General features: G+C 37.9%; 1 protein-coding gene across 1 annotated transcript in view; it reads left to right on the top strand.

The window, feature by feature from the left end:
- The first annotated feature begins 8,257 nt into the window (after nt 1-8,257).
- The window catches only part of LOC124254225 (RIMS-binding protein 2-like), a 171,066-nt gene continuing 169,180 nt past the window's right edge, over nt 8,258-10,143 (top strand). The window contains exon 1 of the mRNA XM_046688114.1: nt 8,258-9,466. The gene's annotated coding sequence lies outside the window, so the exon portion shown is untranslated. The remainder of the gene's footprint in view (nt 9,467-10,143) is intronic.

Genomic DNA, 10,143 nt, shown 5'->3' with positions numbered 1-10,143 from the left:
TACCCGGTGGGATAAGTTATATGACTGTTAACCTTCTAGCGCCTAGGTAGCTTGTGTTATCCGGGGTAATAATGTCAATCATGTTGTATGTGCTCAGAGCATGCCCGTGCGGCGTGGAGATCAGGGCTATATAATGCTAATAATAATGCTACTTTTTACGCCTAGAATCCAACACGATGTTGCTCTCTGGCGTTACATTATTACCCTTGTACTTTCAAAGCTGCTACTAAACGCTAAGCGCGACCGTATAGGTCCGTACATCCGCTTCTCAGGTACCCATTTGAACAGCTGGGTGGACTGAGTGCAATGTGGACGAAGTGCCTTGCCCAGGGACACAACACAGTATGAGACCCAGGTCACAAATTTTGGTGTCTCCACCAGGATTCGAACCCAGGCCTTTGGCTCGAGAGGCCAGCAAGCTAACCACTACACCACCGTGCTCCACATGCCTTATCATTATTATTACTACATACATTTCAGTAGGAAGTAATCCACTCAACATCAGGTGTCTCGTGTTGATTTGGTTCAGGTGGCGTGCCATAATTTTCATGCCTAATTTGCCTTTTACTCCCAACGGAATCGGTGTCAGTAGACATTGAGGAGTGCTGTTCTCTGGCATTGATATGTATTTGTCTTGATGTCTTAGTCTGGAGTAGACTTCCAGGTCGTGAACATTTGCAGCAATATGACAGGACATTTCTTTGTGGTGGTTCCAACTATTTATTCCTGAGAACCCCAAGGACTCAAACATACACAAACCCAGGTCAATTCCAGATATGTCAGTTGATAGTGGTATTCCGATGTTCGAAAATAATCGAAAATCGATCGAACGAAGGATTAAAAATGATTATCGATTGTAAAAAAACATATTTTCGATTTATCGAATTAAGTAAACTAACCATTAAATTTGATGAATATTCACGGACAAACATGCGCTCAACAGCATAAAGCTATGTGCATTGTAAAACTTTAACCACTTTTATTGTATAATTACAATTCCAGTGTCTTTCTTGCATGCGTGCATTTCATTGCATGACAGTAGTAGTTATAAAAAAACATTAATTAGAAAAAGAATGGGGAAAACCCTTAAGTTTGCTGATTACATTAAAAATTTACACATTTTCGATTATAATCGATAATCATTCACCACAAATCCTCCGATAATAGATAGTGGATTTGGTTTCCGATTCCCAATACTATCAGTTGAAGGTAACACCATACAATGGTAATTGATACAAGCACAGATGATAGTCCCAGGCCAGGGTGCTGTTTCACAAAGGTTCTTGGTGTTGTTACTGTGGTAGCTCTGTGTTAAAGTTGCAGAATATAATTAATGAAATATTTGAGGAAATACATGCTGAAGTAATTCATGAATTAAAGGATGATGATGTAACTGAAAAAGCAATTGATGAAGCATTTGAGGAAGTAATGATGACATATTTGAAATCTTTGATGAAATAATTATGTAGTATTTGAGGAAGGAATGATGAGGCATTTGAAGATGACATTGATGAAGTATTTGATGAAGTAGTCAATGAAGTTCACTCACTCACTCATAGGAACTTCATTGAATACTTACATTATTATTTGTCATCATCATTGTGTACATTATTAGTGAGTGAGTGAGTGAGTTTTAGCAATATTCCAGCAATATCACTGTGGGGGACACCGTAAATGGGCTTCACACATTGTACCCACATGGGGAATCGAACATGGGTCTTTGACGTGACCACTTTCACCACTAAGCTACCCACCACCCGGTTATTATGAAGTAATGACAAAGTATTTGATGGTGTGACTGACTAAGTATTTGATGATGTAAGTGTCGAAGTATTTGATGATGTAAGGACAAAGGAATTGATGAAGCATTGATGATGTAAGTGATGGTGTAAGTGATGAAGTATTGATGATGTAAGTGATGGTGAAGTAAGTGATAAGTTATTGATGATGTAAGTGATGAAGTATTGATGATGTAAGTGATGAAGTATTGATGATGTAACTGATGAAGTATTTGATGATGAAAGTGATGAAGTATTTGATGATGTAAGTGATGAAGTATTGATGAAGTAAGTGATGAAGTATTGATGATGTAACTGATGAAGTATTTGATGATGTAAGTGATGAAGTATTTGATGATGTAAGTGATGAAGTATTTGATGATGTAAGTGATGAAGTATTGATGATGTAAGTGATGAAGTATTTGATGATGTAAGTGATGAAGTATTTGATGATGTAAGTGATGAAGTATTTGATGATGTAAGTGATGAAGTATTTCATGATGTAAGTGATGAAGTATTTCATGATGACGATTTCATGATATAAGTGATGAAGCATTTCATGATGTAAGTGATGAAGCATTTCATGATGTAAGTGATGAAGTAATTGATGATGTAAGTGATGAAAGTATTTCATGATGTAAGTGATGAAGTATTTCATGATGAAGTATTTGATGATGTAACTGATGAAGTATTTGATGATGAAAGTGATGAAGTATTGATGATGTAAGTGATGAAGTAATTGATGATGTAAGTGATGAAGTATTGATGATGTAAGTGATGAAGTAATTGATGATGTAAGTGATGAAGTAATTGCTACAATCACTTAAAACCACATTGACAATTATGACTTGTGTACTAAAGGTAACAATGTTACACATTTGGTCTCGGTCAACTGTGTGCACAAATGGGGGTCAGGTTCAAGGGCAGTAATGGCCCGGATGTTTGTCAAAGTTTGGTATCTATGATACCCTTGTAATTGCCGTCAGATGTTGGTGTGTGACAAGTGCCATCTACGTCAAAACTGCCCATCAAATTGACAGCTTCCGTCCACTGATCACAGCCATGCACTCAGTTTCACTCAATAACAGTTAACACGGATCATGTGTCAGGCCGTTGTGTTCACAAAACAAGCAAAGCTTCCAAACATGTCGAGTCGTCCTTTATGGCTAATCAAAAATTGATCGTTAAGAGCTCGTTTTCATTAATGCCCTTCTAAGGTCAATATTTGCAATATGGTCATTACGTGACAAAATGGTTTAAATGGGTGAATTAATCCCGAGCATGCTGATATTCTTGGCCAAATATTTTTCCGCCAAAGCCATGAATTTCGTGCAAACACTATTAGTGTAATGACTAGCACCGGTGTGAGGAGTCTGTTATTATGTCCTTACTGGTTAAAGTCTTGTAGTATGAGCATGATGGGATAGATAGGGAGTGAGTGAGTATGGTTTTACGCCACTTTTAGCAATATTCAAGCAATATTACGGTGGGGGACACCAGATATGGCCTTCACACATTGTATCAATGTAGGGAATCGAACCCGGGCCTTCGGCGTGACGAGCGAACGCTTTAGCCACTAGGTTACTCCACTGCCCCTGGGATAGATAGAGGGTAGGGATGTTGTGATAGAAGGTAGGGGTTTTGTGTAAGAGGGTAGATGGGTTTGAGAGGTAAGGGGGGTCATTGTAGAAGGTAGGGAGGTTGTGATAGAGTTTAAGGGGCTGTGATAGAGTTTAAGGGGTAGTGATAGTGAGTGAGTGAGTGAGTATAGTTTTACCCTCTTTTAGCAATTTTCCAGCATTATCATTGGAGGGACACCAGAAATGGGCTTCACACATTGTACCCATGTGGGGAATCGAAATGGTCTTCAGCGTGATGGTTGAACATTTAACCATGAGGATACTCTACTGCCCCTGGGTTGCGATTGAGGGTAGGGGGGGTTGTGACAGGATAGGGGGGCTGTGACAAAGTAGGGGGCTGTGACAAAGTAAGGGTCTGTGATATAGTATGAGATTGTAAGGAGTAAGGGTTTGTGACAGAAGAGGGGTGTCGTGACATGGTAGGTTGGAGTGGTGTGACTGAGGAGGTTGTGACCTCGTCAAGGCTTTTAATCAACATCCTAAGACTGCTTTTGTTGAGATTCCCAAACAGAGGCTTCCAGCTTGGCAGAATCTCTTTTACATGGCGATTAGATCCAGAAATATCAGCAGAGCCCTAAATGTCAGCATGTGGTCAACACATTTGTTGATTGAACATGACTTGGAATGCATTGAGGAGAAGGTCTGTAATTTAGCTGAGTTCCTTGAAGTGCTTCTGGGGTGTTTGTGTGTTTTATAACACCGCACTCGGCAATGTTCCAGCTATTAGATGGTGATTTGTAAATAGACAAGTCGGGACAGACAATCCAGTGATGGATGTCATGAGCATCGATTTACTCAACTGGGATACAATGACATTCATCAACCAAGTCAGCGAACCTGACCACCCGATCCCATTAGTCGGCTCTTGCAAGAAGCATGGGTTCCTGAAGACCGGTTCTAAGCCAGATCTTTGTGAAGCGGTACCGGTGGCCATTGATTAATTGATGGATCTGGTATAATGCTGCTTGTAGCCATATTCCAGCTGCATCATGGGAGGGGATAAAAGAACGGACCTCACACATTGTATGAGTATGAACATAATCAACCAACGCTTAAAATACCGAGATACTCTACTGTCCTCCATATTGATTGGTTCGTTTGATACTGTGTTTATTGATAATTATTGGAGGTTAGTTGGAGGTTGTTGGACTTGACGATATAATCCAGGATTTTACTTAGAACATACATAATTCTAACAAACATTGAAGTAAATACGGTGTTTTAGCTGAAATAAAAAATACAGATAAAATTACATGTTAAATCATGGTGACTGTTTCGGATTGTTAGTTTTGGTCAAAATAGTCTTCCCTTATGTCACATCACCCATCTTCTGTGATATAGAAATGAATAAGTAAAAAATATTCAAAGAAATGAAAACTTACTAATAAACCATTTAAATGGTGCTTCTCTTCAGGTTTCAAAGTTCTTTAATGATATGCTGTACGATATGCTGTATGACATGATCGTCATTCCTTATAAGCCAGCGCGATCTCTTCAATCACAATCTGCATCTCTGATCACTGTGCCTAAAACACGAACTGTAATGTACGGTGACAGATGCTTCAACAAGATGGCAGCAACACTGTGGAACGATCTACCATCTATCCTGAGAAACCCAACATCTTGGCGTACAAACCCATCTCTTTAAATTAGCCTACACTCAGTAGCATTTGTGACTCTTTCTGCAAAGCGCCTTAGAGTGTTTTACTTCTTAAATCATATAGGGCACTATACAAATGCTGTATGTTATTATTATTTCGGTTTTGAGATCGACATGGAATGTGCAGTCATCTATGGTGCCATATTTGGCTGTGCAGCCATGTGTCGCTTTGGATGGGCTGGAAAACAACTGTAGGTTCAAGTCCTGGTTCCGTCAGTAATGTCTCATGCTCGTAGATTTCACCGGAATGGTAAATGTCTGAGACTTCATCACTTGTGGAATTTATACAAAATTAAGCTGGCTTTCTATTATGTAACTACTATACTGCAGAAGCCTTGTTAAACAAAACTCAACAGTAACAGTCACATTACAATCTTGTCCTTCCTGGTACCCATACACTGCTTGGTGTACAGAGGTATATTTCAAACATAACCTCAAGCCCAAAGAAACTACATGTGCTTCAACTAGGGGAAGGACCAAAGCCAATAAACTAGCAGGGGGAAAGCTCACGAAAACATTACCACCCATCCATCTTCCGTAACCTGGGTTACCTCCCATCCATCTTCCATAACCTGGGTTACCTCCCATCCATCTTTCGTAACCTGGGTTAACTTTGCCCGATTTGTGAACTCGTTTCCTTACAGAGCACCATGTGAAGGTCAGAAGCATCCCCCTTGGGAAGAAATGCATGAAATTAAATTGTATTTGATATTCAGGGATTAAAGAGTTTAATTTTATGGATTTATTTGTCTGTCAGCTTTCCAAGGGGCACAAGCAAATTGAAAAACGATATTGTGATTGTTGATTTGAAGGTCTTTCCTAAAGATGATAAAAATATAAAAGTACATACCAATCAAATGACATAACACATTCACTTATCATAATAGATCTCTGCCTGATGCCAACTAAGTATTTTTAGGAAGCACTATCAATAAGTAATGATTCTAGGTAATCATGAAAGGTGAGTGTATCACTGTCATAAACACATGCAGTGGTAAGTCAAATTTTCATTTGAAAAATGTGAATAAACCCTACTTTCATTCTTTTGATGTGCTTTTAGCAGTAGTTAAGATAAACTTCAGAAAACCCAAAAATGTTCTGATCTTTCAAATTTTCAAATTATATTTAGTGTTACAGAAAGTTATGTGTTTCAATTTTACTTTTCTTATTTTCATTTTAGAGTTTTTTTCCCTGAACATATTTCATTTTGTAAGGAATACTTCAAGGAACTGATAAGTGAGTTGAGGTGAAATGGGGTTTAACATTGTACTTGAGAATATTTCGCTCATATGACGACGTGCATGCGTGTGTATGTGTATGTGTGGTTGCTTGTACTAGCCCAGACTGAAGCTGGTTTTATAGTACTAGCCCACTGAGATACCATGCTGCAGTGAAGCTTGAATACCCCACTCAGACACATTATACTGACTCCCGAGCCGACCAGTCCTTGTTGTACCCATTAATGCCGAGCGCCAGGCAGGGGCCAACAAGTACCATATTATATTTTTTGGGTATGACGCGGCCGGGGATGGAACCCGTGACCTACCGCTCTCTGGGCAGACGCTCTAACACCTGATGAGTAATGTCAAGGTGTTTGACCAAGGGAATGATTGAAAATATATTTCTTTTAATGTTTTTCACTTGTATTTACTGTTATTGCTACACTCTTAGTTGAAACTTGTATCAACAGAGAGTGTAGCAATAACAGTCAAGAAATCTGTTTTCAAATAAAATAAATAGAAAGTAAAGTAATAAATGGTAAGTGCTTTTACACCTTCTCATGCTAAATCACTGAAATCTGTTTTCAGGCAAACATTATCAGCCTTTTAATATGTGTAATAACAATGAATAAACACCTTTGTGTAATATATATGTTTATTCATCTGATCAATATAATCAATAACCAAGGAACCTTGATCAATATAATCAATAACCAAATAACCTTGAATATTATTGGTAGTTTCGTTGGTCTGAGCAAAACCATCATCAAAGTCGTTTATATATGAATTTTAAAAGTCTTTATTTTGTGAAAGATATTTTTTAGCAAACATGTCGTGGTACAAGGATCACTGTAATTAGTATGTTACTTGTTGTGGATGTATTTGCAGACAATGTGGATGTACATTTTCCTGAGGTAACAGTGTTGTGGTATTGTTGTTTATTTCTCTGCTTCATGAAATATACAAGGGATAGATGGAGATAGATTCCACTGGGAACTGCTGCTGCTGCTGCTGCTGTTGATGATGATGTAAAAATTACCACTGAGAACAGTTCCTGTGACTAGTACTGAATCATACACAAAAGGTAGACAATATTATGGCAGGACCCTATTGGGATTTCATGCAAGAGAGGGCGGTGGGGTAGCGTAGTGGTTAAAGCGGCCGTTCGTCACCCCGAAGACCCGGGTTCGATTCCCCACATGGGTACAATATGTGAAGCCCATTTCTGGTGTCCCCCGCTGTGATATTGCTGGAATATTGCTAAAAGGGCGTAAAACTAAACTCACTCACTCACTCACTCATGCAAGAGAACATGTGGGTAAATTTGATTGTCATGTATTTGGGTAAATTTTATTAGCATGTATTTGCATAAACATCAGAGAGTACTTTTTTACAGAACTGTATCTGAATATATTTTGTAAAAAATCAGTCAAAATATTTATTTTTTTAAATCTGGGTGGCAGTTAGTTCAGATTCAAATTATATTTAAATTCATATATTTCATTTTAAAGTTAAGTACAAATATGGAAAATTGTATTTTGATCTGTTGTGTTTATGGTATGGATTGATTTTGGAATCAAGTCATATATCCCACGGCTCCCTCCGGGGCTGAATCATAATTATACACTGGGACTATAATTGGGCATTTTTGTTCTCGAAAGGAGGTAGGCTCAATATAATGGCATCGATCAATTTAAGACCAAAGCACTAGGAACCCCAGGTATTTTGTACATTGCAAGTATGTCACGAATGACGAGAAATTGATCTGGCTATTGACGACAACCCAATCCTAACCATCCCCCAAAATCAATACCCAAATGAATTGGCCTTAATTTGTCATTGGTAGACTTACTGTACTAACACCTTGGTTATGCATTCAGCTGTAGTATCGGGGGTGGAACATTGGCGCATTATTAATTGACGAAACTAAACTTGGAGGGTTTGTGATGCGGAACTTGACAAACACGAACAGTACCAACTTATCGCATATTAACCTGAAGTGTGCCAATTAATTGAAGACGTAAATGTTAGAGGTAAAAGAGTTGGTGCCAGAATGGTTTGGTAATTCGGGTTGGACGGAGAGTGTCTATGCTTCATGTGTGATATGGATTTTTACGATGGAGACACGGAGATATGACAAGGAACGAAAACAGCTCGGAAATCGAATGACTTAAACAGATGGACCAAATGAAGCTCTCTGTAGAGTTCCTTCCTCTTGGAGAAACGGTGGAGTGAAGTAATTCCAGGAATTGATGTGGACTGCGTGGCGGAGATGCCTGTGATGCAGTACATGGTTCCATATAAGACTTAATTGACATACTTTGGATGGACATTCTGTATATATTTGATGGATTTGATGAGGAATATGTGAAAATTGACATCTTCGGCAACAGGTGATGGAGAATGGGTTGATGGAAGGCAAATGAAATGGCAGATAATATTCATGCTTTAACTTGGGATTTGTGTTGTGGAAAGTTAAAGACTCTTCTTTTCTTGTCAGAATCTTCAATAAGACACTGACACTCTATGATTGATGGATAAAAAGCTTTGTTCATGACTTAACGTAAAGATATTTGCAATGGAAATTTGACGATTTCTTCTAAAACTTTTTCTTCTTTTTTTTTGCCATATAAGATAACATAATGCTGGAGGATCATACCAAAATATAACATGTAGCCCATTTTTTTAAGAAGAATTTTTTCTGTGAACCAACGGTGAAACCAGTCAAGAGGATCCATATATTTCACACATGGAAAAAGCCCTTTTTTGTGTGTCCAATTATCGTGTAAATTCCAACCAAAATTGGATTTGTGCTTATGACTCGCAAATTGCCGTGTCTAATTTATCATCGATTAATGGCAGTGTGTTTTTCTCAAGAAGAGGAATTGTGTGGTTTCTAAAGCACTTGAGTGGTAAAATTGGACGCTGGTGAAAATTCAGTGCCGTTTCTAATGGAAGTAATGAGAATTTACCATTTTAAGCGCCATGGTGGGATTACCATGCATCTGATGCTGTCTCTGTGGAAGGATGCTCATTGTGTGGCATCTGTTTCAGTTCCGGATTTCGGCTGGTTCTTTTCAGTAAGCCGCGTAAAGCTTGACGGTTTAGACGCTTAGAAATTTTTTAATTTGTAAATCATTCCTCAGTAGCACTGCTTAAGAACTACAGGTAAGAGCAGTTTTGTAATAATTGAAATTTGAGAGTTCTTTGTTGGCGATACAGTCTTTTAAAGACTTGATAAACTGAAGTTTAGATCAAATAGATATGTAGAAACAATGTATATAGTGTTTGAGATAAGGTTTTGAAACAGTTATGGTAATAAGATATGCTGTATTTTTTCATATAATTCAAATTATAATTTTGATAAGATATGCTTTAAGTAATTGCTGCTTTTTTTAAGTTGTCGAATTGATGAGGTATACCATATGTTTCTAATATATAATTAAACTTGAAATACCATTATGTTTAGTAAACGTTCAAATTATCTTAAATTTTGCTTTGAAAAGCTTTTGTTATGCTTATTACGAGCACTATAAAGGCAGTCAAATAAAAATACATGAAACTGATAGATATAGTCACGAACAACAATGTTAGTTCTCTTAATCTTAATACTGTCACCATATATCATAATATCTGACATTAACAGAGGTAGGGTGAGATAGTCTAAACATATCTAAACATCTAAACATAGAATCTCCCTCGCGTGGAATTAGTTCACCTCTTTCCTTGACACTGAATTTCTTCCAAACAATGAATTAATTCCAGCCTCCCCGGCCCTGGAAAATGGCTATCCAGTGAAGGATTATTCCGGCAAGGACAACCGAAAGTGGCGAAGCAAATAGCTA

Source organism: Haliotis rubra, unplaced genomic scaffold (genome assembly GCF_003918875.1).
Source record: "Haliotis rubra isolate DU_JTF1 unplaced genomic scaffold, ASM391887v1 Scf569, whole genome shotgun sequence".
Lineage (NCBI taxonomy): Eukaryota > Metazoa > Mollusca > Gastropoda > Lepetellida > Haliotidae > Haliotis > Haliotis rubra.
Note: the sequence above shows the minus strand (reverse complement) of the source record. Positions and strands in the feature narration are given on the sequence as shown.